This window comes from Schistocerca americana, chromosome 2 (genome assembly GCF_021461395.2).
Source record: "Schistocerca americana isolate TAMUIC-IGC-003095 chromosome 2, iqSchAmer2.1, whole genome shotgun sequence".
NCBI classification, from domain to species: Eukaryota; Metazoa; Arthropoda; class Insecta; order Orthoptera; family Acrididae; genus Schistocerca; species Schistocerca americana.
In genome coordinates this window covers 447,733,990-447,751,509 of record NC_060120.1, presented here as the reverse complement: position 1 = coordinate 447,751,509, position 17,520 = coordinate 447,733,990, and the positions used below count along the sequence as shown (strand labels likewise).

The 17,520-nt window shown below is 43.0% G+C and overlaps 1 protein-coding gene across 1 annotated transcript in view; it reads right to left on the bottom strand.

Annotated features, from left to right (window-relative positions):
• LOC124592855 (protein Gawky) overlaps positions 1-13,074 on the bottom strand; it is a 283,677-nt gene extending 270,603 nt beyond the window's left edge. Inside the window, exon 1 of the mRNA XM_047131874.1 lies at positions 13,050-13,074. The gene's annotated coding sequence lies outside the window, so the exon portion shown is untranslated. The remainder of the gene's footprint in view (positions 1-13,049) is intronic.
• Positions 13,075-17,520: the final 4,446 nt, after the last annotated feature.

The window sequence follows — 17,520 nt, the reverse complement described above, 5'->3', positions numbered from 1 at the left end:
CCTCCCATGGCGTAGCAAGGAAGGGAACATTTTAGGGTTGTTTCTCTGCACATTGAAAGAGGACTGATCTTTCATAAGACTTCTGGGGCCTCATGGCCACCAGAGGTAGATAACTTCACCCGCTTCATTTGCAGCAGCTTCGCCATGGGACCACCCCCTTTGAACAGTGGCTCTTCCCGTGGCACCACCCAGCCTCAGCAAGAGCTATCTGGTCAGTAATCTGTTACTTGGAGTCCCTGTGCCCCAGTCATGATGGGCATATACTCCTTGGAATACATGGTGAGTTCTCAGCTCAGGTACCAACAGTGTAATCCCTGTGTGGTTAGGGGGCTACCACTGTGCAGGTACTTGACGACCCCCCACAATGGGGTGGCCACTATGATTGACAGATTGGGAGGGATTATGGGACTAAATGTTGAGGTCATCAGTTCCATGATTCAAAAGTTACTTGCAGAAGAGAGGGTCCACTAAAAGTGGGGAGATCCAGCCAGAGGGGTCAAATATGAACTGAGGAAGGTAAAACCACACACAGTAGAAGGCATTAAAGGGTACGGCAAACCCATAACCAGAAAAACAGAAGGATAAAAGAGTGGTCGTTGGATGGCGGAGTGGTCATGTGTCCCAGACCTAGAAAACAAGAAGAGAGGTTCCAACCGCAATCACCCTACCCCTGCTCCAGGAGTACAGCAAAACCTTATAGCTGAAAATAAAAACCACTTTCACGTAGATAATTGAGCACCAGGTCAACCATTCGTGAAATGTCTACTAATATTACAGATATGGAATCTGGAAGACTGTAGTTAGTACGAAGGACCTAAAGTAGAAGACATTCCACCAATATATAGGATACCGTCAGTCTAGTTCCGCAGCCACATTGTGGGGGTGGCTTGTGCGGAGTTTATTAGGGTGAGAGCAGTAACACACCAGATGTCATGGGATTGTTACTGACAAGGGAACCTCCCCATCGCACCCCCCTCAGATTTAGTTATAAGTTGGCACAGTGGATAGGCCTTGATAAACTGAACACAGATCAATTGAGAAAACAGGAAGAAGTTGTGTGGAACTGTGAAAAAATAAGCAAAATATACAAACTGAGTAGTCCATGGGTCACATAGGCAACATCATGCACAATGTGAGCTCAGGAGCGCCGTGGTCCCGTGGTAGCGTGAGCAGCTGCGGAACGAGAGATCCTTGGTTCAAGTCTTCCCTGGAGTGAAAATTTTACTTTATTTATTTTTGCATAGTTAGTATCTGTCCGTTCGTTCATTGACGTCTCTGTTCACTGTAATAAGTTTAGTGTCTGTGTTTTGCGACCGCATCGCAAAACCGTGCGATTAGTAGACGAAAGGAAGTGCCTCTCCAATGGGAACCGAAAACATTTGATCGCAAGGTCATAGGTCAACCTATTCCTCCACAGGAAAACACATCTGATATATTCTATACGACACTGGTGACGGCAAGTGCACCACATGACAGAAATATGTTGTCGACCCACCTAACTTGTACACTTGGCGATTCTTTTACCTTGCCCGATTGAGGTTTTCTTGTGGATGTGATAATCACTCCCAAAAAAGTTATGAAAACATAAGAGTTTGTCACATAAACTGAAAATAAAAATTTTCACTCAATGGAAGATTTGAACCAAGGATCTTTCGTTCCACAGCTGCTCACGTTACCACGAGACCATGGCGCTCCTGCGATCCTATTGTCCTTGATGATGTATATGTTACCATGAACTACTCAGTTTGTATATTTTGCTTATTTTTTCACAGTTCCACACAATTACTTCCTGTTTTCTCAATTGATCTGTGTTCAGTTTTTCAAGGCCTATCCACTGTGCCAACTTATAACTAAATCTGAGGGGGGTGCGATGGGGAGGTTCCCTTGTGAGCTGGGTTTTGGGTGTATTACCATATTACAGAGAAGCGTGCATAGATGGCCGCTTTGGGCGACTTCCCTTGCACAATCCGCACTTCTGAAGAAATTTTGAAAATGGTAGCAGGTCAAACCTAACAACGGGGACCTTGTATTTATATAATGGAAATTTGTAGAATACGCCGGAAGTGGAAACTCGAGGCCCAATCATAAACCACATCCAAGCAGGGTCGGCACCAAGAAAACCATCTGATGGAGAGGCAGAGGGGGAATGTGATAGTTGAAGTATAATAATGCAGCACGATAAGGAAGTAATGCTGCAAAGGCTAGGGCCCTGTGGTAGCCAAGCACGAACTCACGAAAGAGTTGTGAGCCCCCTGGGAGGAGGCTCCTGCAGTGTAGTCGGGACAACCTTGACTACATGTGGGCGGGCGTTACACCGCAACAGAATGATGCCGTCCTTCATCATGCCTGGGCGTCTGTCTGAATTTAATGGCGCGCTTCAATTTTTACAAGGTGACCTCGTACCGCTGTGCATTAATTGCGGCCCCCTTCTTCCAGAAAGTCTGTGAGCAGCGGGATCTTGCAGTCACAGCGTAAGGTCGTCGCGCCTTTCCCGAAGCTGGCGTGCCTGTTTGGACTACGGTGCAGAAGTTTCGCTGGCGAGCCCTTACGCATGTTCCATACAGTTCCAATCTCTCCTCATGGAGTTTTCCATATTTTTGGAGCCCCGCAGAACAACTTTCGTGGCTGCTGACAAGCTTCGGGCGAATAGGGGTACAACTATGGTTCCGTAGGCAACCGCAAACATTTTTCCATGAAGGCGCTGGCCGTCTTGTCTAACAGTGGGATAAATGTATTACCAGAAATTACTTTTTAAATAGAAATCTCCTTAAGTTGTGGGTGCCTTTTTCTTTGGTGCCTCTGGGGATATATCTAATTTCGTTATCAGCGTAGGTGGAAGCAGTCCAAAAACTGCTCATGACCAAATTATCCAGTAGTTTCATCGACAAAAAATTAATTTCGTGCGATAATCAATTTATGAATATGCACGAACTGTGACAGCAATTGAATAAAACTGTTATGCCCATTGGAATATCGTCAAACAACAGCCTTGCGAAATGATCAGGAGCACTAGACAAATATGCTATAGGGGCACAAAAAACCAAGCGAAGGAGGTCTCTAGTACGTATGTTGATCTAAAACACATTTAAAATAGTTACCTAGGGAAAATGTGTGTTATATATATATATATTAGATGGCAAAATTACCGTATTGAATCAAATTGAAGCTTCGGCGGAACTATACTCGAAGACTGACAGGGGCTGCAACAGCAGACTGAAATTCTCAGCACGAAAGGAACCATTCCACCGGTGGTACGAGCGTCCTTGACAAGAACTTGCACCTGGGACAATCCTGAATTTAACGCTGTGATCTTTTGGATAAGTCATCATATTTTGTGAAGAAGTGTGAGTTACTAACACACAACCACTACATGTAACTTCATTGTATATTCCAGTTCGTGGTAATGCTACACTTTGCTTCCATTTTATGTTACACACCTTATGGTCGATAGTCATTTTATACTTTCGCGTCGACTAGAAATTATGCTTGATTTTATTTCTGACACCTTTGTGGACTCAAGAAACTGAACGACAACGCCAGGAAACAAAATAGCTCTGATCACCAGCTAAAGCCTCAAGTCATTACAGAGGTCCCTATTATGTTGGTGTAAGAGAAGCACCAGCAGTCATCCTCTGGCACAACTTACTATCAGAAGAAGTTTCGTGTGTGTTCATCAGATGTAAGGATATTGTCAGGAGGGCCCCAGGGAAGTGTGATAGGATCGCTCTTGTTCTCTCCACGTCCAAGTAATACATCGGTCCGTACATGACAATGCCGCGAACAAAGTGCGATTTTTTAAGGGTCGTATCTTCATCTACATATACACTCTGCAAACCACGGTGAAGTGAATGGCACAGCTTACGTCCCACTGTACCAATTATTAGGGTTTCTTTCCGTTCCATTCACGTAAGGAGCGCGGGAGGAATGATTGTCTGAATGCCTCAGTGGGTGCAGTAACTGTTCTAAACGTATCCTCGCGATCCCTATATGATCGTTACGTAGGAAGGTGTAATATATTCGTATAGTCGTCGTTTGAAGCTGGTTCATGAAACTTTATTAGTAGAGTTTCTCTGGATAGTTAACATTTATCGTTAAGAGTCTACCTGTTCGGTTGCTTCATTCATCTCTGTGAAACTCTTCCATGGATCAAACAAACCGGTGACCATTCATGTATACGTTCAATATCCCCTGTTGGTCCTCTCTGGTACGGGTCCCACCTAATTGAGCATTATCCTATAACTGGCCGCAAAAATGATTTGGTGGCAGTTCCTTTGTAGACTGCTTGCAGTTCCCCAGAATTCTACCAATAAACCGAAAAATGAAATGTGTGGCTAGGGCCTCCCATCCGGTAGACCGGTCGCCTGGTGCAGGTCTTTTGAGTTGACCCCATGTCGGCGACTTGCGCGTCGATGAGGATGAGATGGTGGTGATAACACAACACCCAGTCCCTGAGAGGAGAAATTCTCCGACCAAGCTGGGAATCGAACCCGGGCCCCTTTGCACTGCATTCCGTCGCGCTGAGCACGCAGCTGTCGGGGCGGACATAAACCAAAGTCTACCACCTACTTCACCCACTGTGACTCACAGATATTATAGTCCTAGGCTAGTACGTTTTATTCGTTTTGCGAAGTGTACAATTTTACATTTATGAACACTGAAAGCAAGTTGCCTTGAAATCTTATCAAGATCTAACTGAATATTTATGCAAGTTCTTTCAGACAGTACTTCATCGTAGATAACTGCATCACCTGCAAAAAGTCTGAGATTACTATTAATATTGTCTACCGGTCATTGGTAAACAACTTGAACAGCAAGGATCCTAATACATTTCCCTGGGGCACAACCGAAGTTACTTCTACATTTGACAATGACTCTCCGTCCAAGGCAACATGCTGGGGTCCTGCCTAGCAGAAAGTCCTTAATCCAGTCACAGTTTTCACTTGATACCCCAAATTATGCTACTTTTGACAGTAAGCGTAGGTGTGGTAGCGAGTCAAGTGCTTTTCGGTAATCGAGAAGTACTGAATCAACCTGACTGCCTTGATCAAAAGCTTTCGGTATGTCACGTGAGAAAAGTGCGAGTTGGGTTTCATACGATCGATGTTTTCGCAATCCATGAAGGTTCGCATTCAGGAGATCATTCTGTTCGAGATACTTCATTATGTTTGAGCTCAAAATATGTTCTAAGAGTCTGCAACAAATCGCTGTCAAGGATAATGGTCGGTAGGTTTGTGGTTCGCTTCTACTATCTTTCTTGTAGGCGGGTGTGATCTGTGGTTTTCTTCCAAGAATTCCAAGAACTGGGCATGCATTTTTGTTCGAGAGATCTACGATAAATTATAGTTAGGGGACAGGCTAATTCAGCCGCAAATTGAGTATAAAATCTGATAGGGATTCCATGGGACCATGGGCGCTTTATTCAGATTTAACGATTTCAGCCGTTTCTCAAAACCGCTGACACTAATAGCGATTAGAATCATCTTTTCAGTGGTACGAGGATTGAACTGATTCTCCTCGGTTTTCCTTTGTAAAGGGACATTTGAAAACGGAGTCAAGAGTTTCCACCGTTCACTTTGCTACGTTCAGTTTCAGTTCGTGACTCATTCGCTAGGGGCTGGTATCACTAAACTTTGGTGCCAAATACTTCCTTCACATACGGCCAGAATTTCTTTGGGTTTTGTGAAATATCATATGACAATATTCTATATCGGCAGTCACTGAAAGCATGACGCGCTGCTCTTGAGAGCCAAACGCGTTTCTTTCAGCAGCTCTATCGATAACCATACAATTTGTTTTAAACCTATTATGCAGTAATACCGCGAGGAAAATGTGATTTTTAAGGGTCATATCTACGTCTACTACATCTACATACTCTGCAAACCACGGTGAAGTGCATGGCACAGCGTACTGTATACCGTGGAGGGTTCCTCCCATTATGAATTGTTCTACTGGATACATATTTATCCAGTGCATGATCTATTGTTCTTTTAAACTTAAGCCATATTTGCTCTATATGCTCCTACCATGTGCTGAAAGTTTCAAGTTCTTCGTTGAGATACGACACTACTGATGTTTTATCTACTTTACTTTACATATATATCTTTGTTTTAGTTGTCCTTTGTACTTTGGTAATCATTGTTGCCGCAATGGCATCGTGGTCACTGATGCCAGTTTCGGTATGGACATCCTCAAAGAGCTCAGGTCAATTTGTTGCCATTAGATTCAATATATTTTCATCATGGATGGAGTTTCTAATTATTCTAGGTACTTTTCAGAGAAGGCATTTAGTAATGGTTCACAGAGTATCACAGAATCCCCACCACTAACTGTAATTTTCCCAGTTAATTGTTGGATGGTTAAAGTCTCCACCGGTGATTATAGTATGAGTGGGAAGCCTATGTACAAGTGAAGCGAGGTTTTTCGAAGTTTTCGGATACATCACAAGGTGAGTCTGGTAGGTGAAGGAAGAATCCACGTTTTCCACCCCTAATACTGAGTCTCGCACAATCAATTATCACATGCACCTTCGGTTTCTGTCTCGGTGGATTTGAGCTCCTTGTGACTGCGACAGATACACCACCTCAATTTCCGTATCACGGGTTCTGTTGGTCAGAGAGATAAGGGGTTAATCGTTTTTGATATTCCTTGACCTACCGATCATTTGTAACTTATCGGAAGAACGGGTACACTGCAGTTACGATACAGTACAGGGTCAAAATTTAAATATTACCCACTTCCTCAAGCCCAGGTACATTTAGCAAATCAGTTCTTTTGCATTAGGTGTGGTCTAGGACGGACCTTAGACGGCATCTAAAGGTAACATTTGTTCACTGGCGTGATAAAAGCCCCGAGAGAAGCACCAGTTCACGGCCAATCGTCGAAATTTTTACTTTGGATTGCTCAGATGATATTCTTGGGGAACTTCGAAAATTTTTTCGATATCATTATTCTTGACTGAGACCCAATATGTTAAAATATACTATAGTTACGTACGAAATATCGGGTCTGAACATATAACAACGGTTCTAGGGTCGTCGCAGGGTTTATGAACGAAATTTTTTTCTATATAATTATTCTTAGACCCAATGTGTTGAAATATACTATAGTTACGTAAGAAATATCGGGTCTGAACATATGACAACGGTTCTAGGGTCGTCGCAAGGTTGATGAAGCCACCAAACTATGTTTTTAGTCAGCATTTATTCACCAATAAAATTTTATGAAGCGCTTTCTCTGTATAATACATATTTCACGCCTATGCAAATTTGCCAAAGAGGTACTTCTGTGACAAAAAACAGCTAAAAAGTTCTTAACCCTTTCAGACCCTCTGGCTACAATTGTTTACAGTCTGTTAGCTGCAACAAAAGTATTTCTTCCTTAAGCGAACCTGAGCTACACACTTGTAAATGTTTAACCTTTTCATCGCACGCAAATGCTGCCAACCGTTGGGCATCACTATAAAAATATCAGCAAGTCAATGTAGCAGTGAGCAGCAACTCGTGACCACCAGAATACATGGTTCGATATATTCCAGTGTATAACTGAAGATTGCTATTGTTATTTTACATAGAAATTATTGAATGATCATTTTACTATTTATTACAATAGAGAATATTTCATAATTAGTTATTTTAGTCCTTAAAGTGAAGCCAAGTGAACAAAGTACGTTTTGGAAACGGGTACATATTTTTGTATAAATCTTGCTCCTAAAATCATTAAAAAATCACGTAAGACCACTACCATATAAAGAAAAATTTTTCTTCCTTCAGAAAAATTTCGGGTCTGAAAGGGTTAAAGTACCTGGAAAGGACTAAAAATGACCTACAAAAATTATGTAAAACTGGAAAGACTACAAAGTCCGTAAAATATTTAATTAATAGTGGTATAGGGACAGGCCGCATTTTGGACCGAAATGTTAAACATGTAGATATAGGGGGAAATATAAGTTGGACCTACCAGAATTTTAATTGCTGAGAAATGGTGGAGACAGTTGCAGTGGGAAAGAGAGACAAAAGGAGACAGTGTAAGTGAGAGAAGAGACAGTAGCTGTGGGACATACTGTAAATCAAAGGGAGAAAAAGGAAAAAGTGGGAGAGAGATGCTGAGTATGAAGGCATAACTAAAAGAGACACTTGGATAAAACGATTTGGAATGTTCTGTTAAAAGAGCTCAAATATTTTCGCATGCTGAAAATTTTAGAGAGGAAGGCGGGATGAGGACTGAGGTAGCTGGTTCCTCCCTTTTCTGCCCTTTTTTTTCAGAGGCATAGTCGCCTCTTTCGTGCTTCGACAAGAGCATTTTTCCGCTGGTACATAAACAACCTCAGGTACAAGTTGAGCAGCAGTCTGCGGATGTTTGCTGGTGACGCTGTGGTGCACGGGAAGGTGTCATTCTTGAGTCACTGTAGGAGGATACGTGATGACACAGACAAAATTTATAGTTGGTGTGATGAATGGCAGCTTGCTGTGAATGTAGGAAAAATATAAGTTAATGCAGTTGAGTAGGAAAAGCAATTCCATAATGTTCCGAGTTCAGCGTTAGTAGTGTGCTCCCTGACACAGTCTCGTCAATTAGATATCTAGTTGGAGCATTGCACAGCGATATGATCCTGGTAAGAAATCGGTTTATTGGAAGAATTGTAGGAAAATGTAGTTCATCTGTCAAGGGGGCCGCGTTTAAATACATTCATGAGTACTACTGGAGTGTTGGGATCCCCTCCAGGTTGGATTAATGGAAGACGTCGAAGCAATTCAGAGGCGGACTTCTCTATTTGTTGTCTGTAGGTTCGATCAATATGCAAGTATTATGGAGAGATGCTTCGGGAACTCAAATGGGAATCCCTGGAGAGAAGGCGACGTTTTTTTATCGAGGAACACTATGGATAAAATGCAGAGAAGTTGATCGCAGAACGATTACTGCCACCAACACACATATCGCACAACATCCACGAAGATAAAAGAAATTAGGGCTCTTGCGGAGGAATGTCAACGCTCGTTTTTCTCGCGCTCTTTTTGCAAGTGGTACAGGAAAGGAAATTATTAGTAACTGTAAAAAGGTAACCTTACCACGGGCCACACATAGGCTTGTGGCGTATTTATGTAGATGCAAACGTTGGATTAAGGGTTTCAGCGAGGGGGAATATCACAATCAGCGTCCGTAGTCGCTAAAGTGTTGTCACTCTAGCCGGGGTAACTAATTCAAGCCCTGTTAGTTGGAGAATGTTTTATTACAATTTACCCAATAAAATGTTGGAAGCTGTAGTGCAAAGCTCTTAACTGCCAGAGATTATGTAAATGTCATGGGCTGAATTCCAAACTCCGCAGTTTCGTATTTGGCGTTGCTGTTGGTGATCTCTTCGTCAGACGAGACCGTTAAGCTCATTGACATTCCAGTGGATAGGTGAAGTAGTAGCATCGCTTTTCGTAACATCACGGCTCGTATTCTATCATTCCACACACTAAACAACACTAAACTAAGTAAGCTCTCACCATACATCTACATAATCCAGCAAACGTTCGGGACTTAAATTGTCACCCGTATCCACTAAAAGCTTCCCTTGAAAAGGATGCAGATGTCCTGAACTTTGAATCGTCTCACAATTCATTTTACATTATTATTTTTATTTCCGCACTGTTCCATAATTTTATCACTGCCGTCTCAGTGCACTATGCATCGAAAGTAAAAAGTTCTTTTTTCATCTGTCTCCCAAGGCAGACACTTTGAATTCAGTCTGGCTGATTGTTCAGCTTGCCACGCATCAATGCGGCAGACCTAAACGTTGTAACGCACCAAAAGTAAAATTTTCCTTGACACTTGCCGAAAATTGTACTCTGGCGCCTGATTATTATATGCCTAGGCACATAACTAATTACAGTGAAACCAATCACTCATTCAAAACGTATTTATAGCATAAAAATCCGCTTCGGTTGTCAGTAAGAATTTATTGCACGATCTGTTTCGAAGCCCTAAGTTTCGTCTTCAGGTGCACCAATTAATTATGTTAACGTGTGTGGCGGTCGGGCCAGTGACCCATGGTGGGGTCACACACACACACACACACACACACACACACACACACACACACACACACACGAAAACGGTTGCTGGTCCTGTGCTCCCATGCGTGTGTTTGATGTGGCTGTGACCCCACCATGGCTCACTGGCCCGACAGCCACAAACTTATGTTAACATAATTTTTTGGTGGCACCTGAAGTCTAAATTTCGGGCTTCGAAACCGGTCATCAAATTAACAAGAAATCACTTATAACTGAAACGGTTTTTTTTTATTCTGTTAACTTGTTCCTCAATTGTGGATATTAGCCTGATAAAATATTTTGCATTCAAAAAATATGGTTGACTGCAGTTCTTTTCCTCATTTTTTTTTCGGAAATGACGCTATGTTCTCAAGCCATAGAAAAAAAAGTAGAAAAATAGTTCCGGTTTCGCCAATCTAGCTGCTAACAATTTTCATATCCATATTTTCAAGAGTACCAGAAAATCGTTAGACTTGCGAGAGAGAGAGAGAGAGAGAGAGAGAGAGACGTATCACGTATATATAGATGTCCGAGGAGTACTGTGTGTAGCGAACCAGTGAGACCAAGAGAAAGGTTAACATTTTAAGAAGGTGGACTTCTTAAATAAACCGCCTGCTGTTTCATATTAACGCTCGTCATTTAGTTTCTGTAAGAACTGCAATGATTTTCCTACTTCATCAGTTAACTATTTACATGTGAAGTTGCAATTCAGTGTTATCTTATGGCTAATCGCTACACTCCTGACAAACAGTTTTGAAACGTAAACGGTTTGTTAGGGAAAAATCCACAAAGAATAACAACTACATAACCTATTGATGACAGAGGGGCCGTGGTCACGATTGTGTCACACAAGCGTGAACGTTCTTCCATATTCGTCGTATGACAGATTGAAACCGTTCAGAGAGAGAGAGAGAGAGAGAGAGAGAGAGAGGGGAGGGAGGGAGGGAGGGGTGTTGATTCACCTCCCGCATGGCTCACTGGAGTGTATTGTCCTAGTGACGGGACGTTTATCCTTGACAAATTAACAGTGTTCCACGCACACGTGTATTCGGCCAGTTCCCACTGAAAGGTGGGTTGCAGCTGGCAGGCAAGTTGCTACTGGTACATACTGGCAAGAAACAAGTATGGTTAGTTGACAGCAGAAAATTTCCCCGAGCTTAAGTCTAGCGTTAAGCTTCTGCTTGATTGTTCCGTTCGCAAGTTAACAAATCGGCTTCTCCGTATTGTGAAACGCGCACCAATTAATACATTAAAGTACGTGGGCTCGCAAATAAAATATGGATTTTCTGCAAAATCAATTTCCTAATACTGCTTCTGGTTGGACATGTAAATAGAATATCGATTCTGAAAAAGCGTTGGGTCGTTGCTCGCTACAATTTTTTTAAAAATGTTGTTTAATGAAGGGGGAGTGATTTAAGTGGATTGAATGAGAAGAATTATTGACTGACGAGAAATTTATTCATTTTGTTTACTTGATTAGAGGCACACACATTTTATCTTCATTAGATAAAAAAGATACATAAATGCCGATATGTTTGCTGAATTATCAAAATCGAAATTGTTGGCAACAATCCTCTAGCGTGTGTAGCTCGGTAATGAATAAACTGCTGTACCAGTTTCGCCTGTTTTTATGGCAATGCCTCTCGTAAACTAACAATGGGTGGTAACACAACATTCCCAAACTCTTGTGTACAGAAATATGAAAGCGTCTTTACTCGTTCGAAGGCTATCTGACCACTACAAGTTTCTAAAGTGTTGGAGTACAATCATGTTTAAATAGCGATCACTTCGCACATTTTTCCCCAAAGACGCGCGCGGTATTGGTGAAAGGAATACAAGTTTTGAATGCGTTTATTAACAGTGCATAAAATCTTTATAAACATCTTTTTTTGAACAATCTCCTCCTCAAGCGTTAACTGACATTCATAAGGAAATTGCACTCCCTCTACTGATACCTCAGCTCACTTCACTGTGCTTATGATATCTGAACAACTGATTCCCTGGCCCTAATACTGTAAAACAACTATCACTCGGGAAAACCAATATTTGATCAGGCTTATCACAATCAATTCAGGACTAACATACAAAAACGACGGTGGAAATAGATTTTTTCTGTTCCGAAGATGCACTGCATGTAAATGTGATAAAAAGCCCTCTTATGACTCTTGTGGTAATGCGCAACAGATTATGGGTTAGTGACCAGTATACGGTGGTAATGATAAAAAGAGAGCTATGGGGAAAAGATACGCGCAGAAAACACTGACAGAATGCAGGATGTAGAGTACATTACAGGCATACAGGCCAAGTATGTACATTACGGAAGAATAGAATTGCGCGAAAAAACGTGCAAATCACGTGTCGCTAATTCGGCGCTCTGACGATAATGTGAAGGCACAAGCAGCTGCGTGAAGGTCGGCGAGCGCAGCCGCCTGCATTGATCCGAGCCGCTTCCCTAGCCCCCGGCGAAGCCACGCCTCCACCGGACTCCCATGTCCCGTCCCGCGCTGCGCTGCGCTGTCCCTTGTGCGCCCCGACAATTCGTCCACCAGTCAGCAGTCTCCTTCCCTGCCGTCAGCGAAACAGCACAGTGCGCACAATACGGCCGCAGCCGGTGCGAGTGCGCCTGCGCTACCAGCTGGCCGGGGATCAAGTTCGGTTCGCTTCGGTTGTACTCGCAACCGCTCGATACGTCATCGAAGTCGCCGCCCTAACGCATTCCTCTGGCACTGGGGACGCAATCTCGTTCATCGAACTGCGCGTCAGGATATGCTTCGCTAAACCCTGGCAGTAACTTGAAGAGGAAAGCCTAAAGCTATTCGAATATCACACGATACTACACATTGCCCACGCTCTTCACTAGTGACCATAAAACTGATCGCCATTACGAGCATGCCACTCGTAGCGATGTTCGCGTCAACACAACACACACTCTCTTGCACACTTAAAAGTATAACACCGAGATATAGAGCTAGCAGAGCGCGCAGCCGCCAGCGCTAGGCTGGTGAGTGAACTTACGCGCGCCAGAAGGCCGTGCCGCCGCCGCCCGCAGCCCCGCTCAGTCTTGACTAGTTACGTAGCGCCGACGGCGGCATCGGCGACGCGACGCTGCTGCTCCCTGGCGGCGTAATCGGGGCCGAATTTCTACAGGTGCTGCTACCCGGCGGCCCGTAGCGTCAGCGTGCACTGCTGCCGAGTTCAGAAAAACACTGGCACGCAGCGTGTTCGCGGCTTCGCATCGGACTCGCCCTTAAGACACGAATATGAGGCCTAGAAGAAAATTATCTACGACATGGCCTCCGAAGACGAAATAATGTAATCGTTATTCGGCTGGCAATCAGAAAGGAAAGCATCACTGAAGACTTAATATATTGAAGTCTCCTTTTTCTTCGATGCAGCCACCTAAACAAAAGTCAATGTAAAGGGTGCCCTAGCTGTAATGACCAACATTCAGAGTAGGATAGGAACGACGGCAGCCGCCAAAGCTGAAATGCTTACTCCGTTTTCAAAAGTTCCTTTGCAAAGGAGAATCCAGGAGAATTGCTCCAATTGTTTCCCCGTACCACTGAAAAGACTACTCTTATCAGTATTAGCGTCAGTGCTGTTGAGAAACAACTGAAATCGTTAATAGAAGAAGGCTTTCACGACTAGATGACACAGCTGCTGGTAAACCTTTCGGGATGTGAGGTCGTGGTCCAAGAAACTCTTCTGTTCCTGACGTTTCTTCCAGGACTGCGCAGGACATCTTCATCTTCAGAGGCGCTCCTCCAGTCGGCAACACAGCGGAGGAGCGCCTCTGAAGATGTCCTGCGCACTCCTGGAAGAAACGTCAGGAACAGAAGAGTTTCTTGGACCACGACCTCACATCCCGAAAGGTTTACCAGCAGCTGTGAAATCGTTACGATTGAACAAAGCTCCAGAGTGCGATGGAATTTCAATCAGGGTCTATACTGAATATGCGGCTAAGTTGGTCCCTCTTCTATCTATCTGTCGTAGATCCCTCGAACAAAAAACCGTGCCTAGTATTTGGAAGAAAACACAGGTAACACCCGTCTACAAGAAGGGCAATAAAAATGATCCACGACACTACCGTCCAACATACCTGACATCGATTTGTTGTAGAATTTTATAACGTATTCTGAGGTCGAACATGATTAGGTACCTCCTGAATGCCAACCAGCACGTATTCTGAATACATCGATCATGTGAAACCCAACTCGCCCTCTTCTCATATGAAACACTGAAAGCTTTGCTTTGGATACAGGTAATCAGATTGAACGTATTTCTTTATTTCCGAAAAGCATTTGACTCAGTACCAATCTACGCTTATTGTCAAAAGTACGGTAATATTGGGTATCAAGTGAAATCTGTGACTGGACTGAGGACTTGTTGCTAGGGTGGACGCAGCATGTTGTCTTGGATGGAGAGTCATCGCCAGATATACAGGTAACTTCGGGTGTGTCCCAGGGAAATATGTAAGATCCTTGCTGTTCATGTTGTTTATTAATGACCGTGCAGACAATGTTAATAGTAATCTCAGACTTTATGCTGGTAATGCAGTTGCTTATCATTAAGTAGTGTCTGAAAGAACTTGCATAAATATTCAGTTAGATCTTGATAAGATTTCAAAGTGGTGCAATGATTGGCAACTTGCTTTAAATCTTCGTAAATGTAAAATTCTGCACTTCACAAAAAAAAGTAATGGCCTGTGACTATAATATCAGTGAGTCACAGCTGGATCGGCCAACTCTTACGAATACGTGGGTGTAATACTTTGTAAGGATATGACATGGAGTGATCAATATAGACTCAGTCGTGCGTAAAGCAGCTGGTAGACTTCGGTTTATTGGTAGAAAACTAGGGAAGTGCAATCAGTCTACAAAGGAGATTGCCTACAAATCATTTGTGCGACCTGTTCTACGAGGGTCATTCAGTAATTAAAGAGACAAATTGGTCTGGAGAAAAAAAGCATAATTTTTACAAAACAATGCTTTTTCTATTTTTCAACAGAATCCCCTTGAACATTTATGGACTTGTTCCAACGGGCTACTAGCTTTGTTATCCCAGTTGCAACGAACTCTTTTATCTTGATATTTGAACCAATTTCCCACAAACGTTTTCACGTCCTCGTTGTTCTGGAACATCTTCCCGTGTAATACCTCCTTCAGTGCACCAAACAAATGGAAATCAGGACTGTAAGGGGGATGAGGCAGTACTTGCCAGCCCATTTTGTTGATGGTTTCACAGGTTAGTTGAGCAATATGAGGACGTGCGTTGTTTCGCTGAAGAATCACACCTCTTCTCTGAGATCCATGACGTCTCTCTCTCATGGCTGGCTACACCTTGTTTAAAAGCAAATCCGAGTAGTATTGGTTGTTCATTGCACGCTGCTCTTCGAGAAAATCACAAAAAACAGGACCTTCAGCATCCCAAAGCACCGTCAACAAGACTTTTCCTGCTGGGGCTTGGGTTTTGAATGTTTTCTTGACAGGTGAGTTGGTGTGCTTCCACTGCATGCTTTGTCTTTTTGATTCTGGCTCACGATAGTGAACCCAAGTTTCACCACAAGTTAATATTTGTTGAAGAAGTGCTCATCTTCTCTTTCATAACGTTCCTTTAGCTCTGTGCACACTCTCAACCTTGTTTCCTTGTGTAGCCGCATGAACTCCTTTGGGACCCATCGTGCACATGTTTTGCGATGCTTCAGCACCAGTACTAACTTTAACCTTTTCAACTACCGTTTCCACAGTCACACGGCGGTCGGCACGAATAATGTCATCAATTCGACTTTCAAGTGAAGGAGTTCAAACTGCAACTGGTCGGCCAGAACGATGTTCGTCTGTCCTGACTTGCGACCATTTTTGAACTGCTCTATCCACTTTGAAAAACCTATACGATTCATACAACCTTCACCATAAACTTTAAACATTCTACAGTACATATTCACTGGTTACTCGCCTTCAGCAAGTAAAAAACGAACATCCGAACGCTGTTCAACTAATGGGGACGTTTCAAACGGACTCGCCATCTTGAAATGTATTTTTGAGGTTATAAACAAAACAATGTTGATATGTCAGCTGATCAGGGCTCATCCCAGCGATGCCAACTTAAAGCCATAAAAGTACCAAACTTGCCGAATGGTCATAGGTTTGTTTGATCCATGGGAGAGTTTCACAGAGATAAGTGAAGGAACTGAACTTACAGACAGACTCTTGACGATAAACGTAAATTATCCCGAGAAACTCTATTAATAAAGTATCAAAAACGGGCTTTACATGATTCGAAATACACTGCAATCCCCTACGTATCGCTCACGTACGGATAGTGGTTAGAATAATTGCAGCACGCACAGAGGCGCTCAATCACTCTGTCTTTCCGCGCTCCGTACGTGAATGGAACGGGAAGTATCCCTAATAATAACGGGTAAATCGGATGTATCCTCTCCCATGCACTTCGCGGTGGTTTGCAGAGTCCATACTCTTAACAGATCATTCGTAGCAACGAAGTCTAGTAAACATGTGTTTTAAAATGAGTACCCTAACAGATGTGATAACTTGCTCAGTAGAAGACATGTGTTTCACTACCTAGTTGTGATGTTGGTTGAATTTTTTCTTCTTCTTCAATGGGTGTGGGAAAGATAAGAGTTAAAACAGCCACATACATCATGTGTAGATCGCATGTGGAGCTGCTTGAAGTACAACCGCTTGGTGTTGTAAAAACAGGCGATAAAAAGCGCAGATATATTTTCAAATCAATGCAGGACCAAGGGTAGAGTTAAAAAATACGGGTACAGTCTGCGGAGATCGTACCCGGAGTTCTACGGATTACAGGTGTTTAGTAGGCCATTAATACAGGAAAAACAGACTGAGGATGCTCCTATCAGCCCCGTAACGGGGACAAAGAACGGATCCAAACCTTGATCAGTTTTTGGACTCCCAGTAATAACCAGTGTTCACTCCAGTGCGGGTATTACCTGACCCAAAATATTATTTGCATTTGGCCTCCCGTGACCGTCATCGGAAACACGCGGTGACTTTACAGTAAACAAATACGGTGGTGGCTAAAGAAATCGCATCGCACTGTGACAGACAGTTGTGCATCTACTATCAACTGCTGCAGTGTGTAATCGAAAAATATCACGATAAATCAAACACCCAGATGCAATAAATAATATTCTAGTCGACTAATAATGGTCATGTTTTTGTTCCTGTTATGGTCTCAAGTCCGAAGACTAGTTTGATGCAGCTATCCACTTTAGCATTCCACGGGCAGGCCTCTTCATTTCTGCCTAAACATTACAATCTACATCCACTTGAACTTTGAGCAAAATTTTGGTTCCACTGGACAACTGCACTTACATTATAGAGTGGACTTCACCTACCAGTATCTCAACAGTAGCGCATATTTGGGCAACTTCCAGGAGAGGACGACAAGAACCCGTCGCTGACAGAAAAGCTTGTGTCTGAAATATTAAATTTGATAACACAGT